This window comes from Marmota flaviventris, chromosome 9, assembly GCF_047511675.1.
Source record: "Marmota flaviventris isolate mMarFla1 chromosome 9, mMarFla1.hap1, whole genome shotgun sequence".
Taxonomy (NCBI): domain Eukaryota; kingdom Metazoa; phylum Chordata; class Mammalia; order Rodentia; family Sciuridae; genus Marmota; species Marmota flaviventris.
In genome coordinates this window covers 8,778,546-8,783,988 of record NC_092506.1, presented here as the reverse complement: position 1 = coordinate 8,783,988, position 5,443 = coordinate 8,778,546, and the positions used below count along the sequence as shown (strand labels likewise).

The 5,443-nt window shown below is 43.8% G+C and overlaps 1 pseudogene; it reads right to left on the bottom strand.

The window, feature by feature from the left end:
- Positions 1 to 662: 662 nt before the first annotated feature.
- LOC114099856 (phosphatidylinositol N-acetylglucosaminyltransferase subunit P-like) lies at positions 663 to 1,072 on the bottom strand (annotated as a pseudogene).
- Between the last annotated feature and the right edge of the window lie 4,371 nt (positions 1,073 to 5,443).

The following is a 5,443-nucleotide window of genomic DNA, read 5'->3' as shown; positions in this document are numbered from 1 at the left end:
AATGACAGCCTGACCGAGCTCCTGACCCAACCCCTACAGACAGCTGGAAGCCTCCCGCTCCGGCGGCCGGCAGGGCGGTCTCTCTCCACGCCCTCCTCTGACCGGAGGCTGCAAGTATTTAACCACAGGTTGTGTTGCATTTGATCTTTGTATACACAGCACACTGAAGTGTTGGGATCGATTTACTTATCTCCTCTAGAGAAGTATAGTTTAAAAAGTGACAGTGTAAATAAAATAAATATATATGTATGTGTGTGTGTGTGTATAGATCCTGTTCTTCTCTATTTTAACTTAAAGGCACTTAAAACAACAGGTGCAAGAAGATCATTCTAACCTCTTTTTTTTTGGGGGGGGGGGAAATAATACAGTATTTTATTTAATCTATTATTAATGAATATTTGAAAACATTTACAATATTAATTAAAATTTACCTGGGCTGGGGGTTGTGGCTCAGTGGTAGAGCGCTTGTCTAGCACAGGTGAGGCGCTGGGTTTGATCCTCAGCACCACATATAAATAAATTAATGAAATAAAGTTGTCCATCTACAACTAAAAAATATATATATAAAATTTGCCTAAGAGAAGGAAAACTTCCTTTTTTAACATTTCAATATTAATAATAAGATATCAATATAACTATGGTCAGAATCATTGTCAAAAACATCATGCTTGACACAATTCAGTTTTTGTATAATGTTCCTTGCCTGCAAGAAAGTACATTTGATTTACTTCTCTCTTAGGAATATCTCTTAATGCTAGGATGGCCCCTTCTTGGTACTTCTTCAGCTGTTGATTTTTTAGCATAGTAATCTGTGATTGTATGAATGGAGTTGAGTGGAGAAGTACTTATCCTGTTAATTCCAAATAAGAGTACATAATCAGTTACTATAGTAATAAGAAGATAGAGAGATAATTCGACTGCTCGCTATTTTTGAGGCAACTAGATTGAGCCTAAAGAGTTTAGCCAAGATTCAGGAATAGGAGCCCACATAAGATAAAGCACGAGGCCAAACTGGGAGCTTAAGAAAAGAACAAAGCCATAAATTGCATGGCAACAGTGAATTTTCCACCATTTTTCCTGGGGCTTTGGACAATCTCAGAGCCCACTTCTCTGCATAAGCATTGGCTAGGGAGCTACAGTTGGGGAGGAAGAGACCCAACTCCAAGGTCTTTTAAGTTTCTTAGAAGCAGATGAGCAGGGCACAGTGGCACATACCTCCAGAGACCCGGGAGGCTCAGGCAGGAGGATCAGGTTGGAAGCCAGCTTCAGCAACTTAGTGAGACCACATCTCAAAATAGAAAGGGCTGGTGTAGTAGCTCAGCAGTAGAGAGCCTGTGGGTTCAATTGCCAGCACAGGAAGGAAGAAAGGAAGAGAGGAAGGGAGAAAGGGAGGGAGCAAGGAGATGAAATTCCTACGTCAAAGCATTCTCCCTGTACTAGAATGAAGAGCAACACCTTTCCTCAAGAAAGAAAGAGAATTCAAATGGAAAAGAATTCTGTATAGACCTTGTTAAATAAGACTTCAGGGCTGAGGATGGGCTCAGCCATAGAGCAATACCCTGGATTTGATCCCCAGCACTGAAAAAAAAAAAAAAAAAAAGCAACTAATGATGATGATAATAACGCTTTTATATTTTAAGTCTCCCCACATAATTTAGGTGCTTCTTTGTCTGAGTCAGTGTGTAAGGAACTGACTCTGCTTTTGGGGTCTTCATTTCTTTATGAAATCTCCTGTGCCACAGAAAACTGTATTAAAGACATTTTGTATGCTTTTCCCCCGCTATCCTATCTTGTGTCAGTTTTATTCTCAAGTCCAGCCAGGACCCTGAGGGTGGAGGTGGAGTTTTGCTCCTTCCTATAAAACTGTATTAAATGTAAAGCTACTGAAAGACAAGAAAGGAATCAGATGTGGCACACACCTGTAGTCCCTGCTGCTAGGAGGCTGAGGCAGGAAGACCACTTAATCCCGGGAGTCTGGGGCCACCCTGAGCAAAATAGCAATACCCCCACTCACTGGGTCTTAAGCCATAGGATACCATTACCCTCCACAGAACCTGACACAACAGCAGGTAAACGAGTGATCGAAAAGATGAACAGCCACACACAGGCCTTTCCTCTGCACTGAATTCTGACTCCCTAAAAGTAGAGCCAGCTTCTTTTGTCTCTCTACTCCTGCCATTGCATGCCAGCACTGAGCCTTGGAGTCAGGATGCTTGGGACAAATCCTGCCCCTGACCCTCGGTGATTGTAGGGCCCAAGGCAGAGTTCCCTCTTAGTCTGTTTGCTAATCTGTAAAATGGGGTGATATTAGATAACACATAAGAATACATTCCCCAAAGGGAGAGCCACACGTGAAATGATGCTTATAAAGTGCTGAGCCTGATGTCTGGCATGTGGAAAATTCTTGGAAAATCCTTGATCGGGACACACAGGCTATTATTAACATGAGAAGAGTCACATGCTCATCATCACATGATATTCACCAGCTTCCTGGGAAGAAGAGTCAGAGGTAATATAAATAAATGTTAGTTTTATGTATATTATTACTCAACCAACCCATTGCTGAGCACATTGAGCTAGTGACTGTCAGATCAGCCCAGGCGGGCAGTGACTAAAGGAGGCAGATTTAAAGGGGCCGCCGAATGAGGCTTTATTGAGATATCACTCCAGGGCGGAACTCTATCAGACCCACAGAGTGGACAGGAGAAGGGTCTGAGGAGAAACCGGGTAGAAGCTTGACAGGACTGGACTTTTATGGGGCTTACAGCAGGAAGGGAAGGGCTTGGGACAGGAAAAGGTGTTTTTAGGGTCCCTTGTCCCTTTGGAGTTGGTCAGGGGAGTTGGCTGAACTCCAGGATTGGCCAGGGGGTCCTGCTGATTGACAGGCGTTTCCGAGGGCGCCTGATTGATGTTCCTTTCCCGCAGCTGCTTCATTCTAATTCGCCTCTTAAGTCGCCACTACCGACCTAACAGTGCCCTTTTGTTGTTGCTTTTGCAAGTGCTGGGGATGGGCCCCAGGGCCTCATGCATGCAAGGCAAGTGCTGTACCTCCAAGCTACATCCCCAGCCCGAGAAGTTCTGTCTTAAGGAAACCAAACAGACTTCTGCCTCTCCTCATCCTCTGCTTCCAGAAGGGTCTAAATGTTACCTCCCTTACCCTTTGTCCTATTGCTGTGCCAGACAAAAGCAAATAAAGACAAAAGGCTGGGAGTGCAGCCTGGGGCTATAAATTTTTACTTTTTTTACAGCTTAAAAGAGGAAATCTTGGGCCGGGGTTGTGGCTCATTGGTAGAGCGCTTGCCTGGCACGTGTGAGGCACTGGGTTCAATCCTCAACACCACATAAAAATAAAGGTATTGTATCCATCTACAACTAAATATTAAAAAAAAAAAAAAGGAGCTCTGTAAGAAGGCCCCAGATCTTAGTGAGAAACTGCTACTTGATGCTACCACCATCACTAGCAAGACTATCCACTTTAATCTGTTTTCTATTGCTTATAATAGATACCTGAGAATGGATAATTTATGCAGGAAAAGTTTATTTGGCCTACAGTTCTGGAGACTCATAAGTCCTAGACCATAATACCAGCTTCTGCTTGGCATCTGGCAATGGACTTATACTGCATCATAACATGGTAAGGACATTACATGGCAAGAGACAGCAAGAATCTAAAGAACCCATTAATCCATGACGGGGCTGATCCATTCATGGAGGTTCTGCCCAGTCACCTCCCAAAGCTTCCACATTTCAAATACCATTAACATCTGACTTCGGGGATTCAGTTTCCAAAATATGAAATTTGGGGAACATTTTTAAACCTTAATACCCCTACACCAAGGGAAGTGAACAGAATAGAACCAATATCTGACCTAAAGCTTCTACATAGCTCAGCTATGGAGCCCCATTCTTCTGAAAAGGGAAATACTAGTTTTTAAGTATTTGCTGTCTTCTCCACGCTTATGTCCTAAAGAGGATGGATTCAAGAATCCACTGTTCTTAGTCTGAATGAGTAACTGAGCAAGGGGAAAACGGCTCCAGGCTAAATTGATGTGCAGGCAAGAAACATTCCTTGGGGCAGGGTAGAGAGGAAGGCCAAGGCAAAGGAGGGAAAAGGGAGAGGGTGAGGAGAGAGCAAAAGCAGGTAAGATGCATTTAAGGGGAGGCTTGAATGTTCCAGATGCTTCTTTACACACTAGGAACAGATTCTGTGGTGACATGAGGGACTCTATTGATTAACAACTCAAAACGGAAATACTCCTTAGGGAAAAAGCATTCATCAGCCAAATGAATACAGGGTTTACAAGTGTCCAGGCTGTTGTAAGGCTTGGTGAATGTATCAATTTTGACAGTTTGCTCTGACCAAAAACGTCAGGCTTTTATGAAAGATGATGAAGGATAACTGGTAACTTCTTTCCTATCTCTCAAATACACTCAAGTCCTGCTAAAAAAAGAAAAAAAAAAAAAAAACCCTAGTGAAAATGCTCTAACGAGCTGTGCAGCATAACCAATATCTACCCCCTCTTTAAAAGTACATTTCAAAACCTTTAACCTGGGAAACATGCCAGGTTCTCTCACTCCCATGTTTGCGAAATAGGCCAGTTTGAGTAACTAGTAACTTAAGTGGGTATTTGTTTTGGCCTGGCCAGCAGTCTTCACTGGGTATCTCTGTGTGGTCCTAGTGGAGTTGCCAATCACAGTGCCTGTGACCTGGCTGTGACTGGTAAAGGTGGCCCGAGTCCCCAGGCTACAGTACTGATTGCAAGAAGCATGACTCAAATCACACCACTCAGGTGTCTTCTCTGGGAATGGAAATACATTCTTAAATAGACAACTTAATTAAAAGCCTCCTTCCTCTGGGGATATTTAAGTGTAATGACATAAGCCTAGAACCATCTATCTGCCCTCCCCTAGGGCATTCGAGAAACCCATCTGCAACAGATAATTTGGCCACTGTTGGTCCTGTTGGTCTCTTGAGTCCCTTAAGTGCCTGTTGTCAGTTTTGGCCCTAGAAATCCAGTTACAAAAACTTTTTCCCAGCTACAATCCTGTTTTTGGATTATTTGGACTTGTTTTTTGCAACCTGGAACAGGAGTCAAAAGCAAGCCATAAATTTACTGGACTCATCCATGCAGGACCACACACCTCACCCTGCTCACTCCTCCTCCCAACCTTATGCTGGTGGGGGCAACACCACCAATGGAAGCACCCAAGTACTCGCCCCCTCCCTTGCCAAACTGAAGAACCCTGCTGGGCACCCAGGATAGCATCTTACACAAGATCACCACATCAGGAATGGAGAACTAGGCAGATGAAAGCTGCCTACTCCACCCAGTGTGCTTCAAACTCTTTTACCATAGGGCAATATAGGGGATGGCCAGCTATTAGGAGTGGAGTTCGGTGCCACCTCCAGGGTCACCTGCAGAAGGGAAACCTTTCAGCAAAG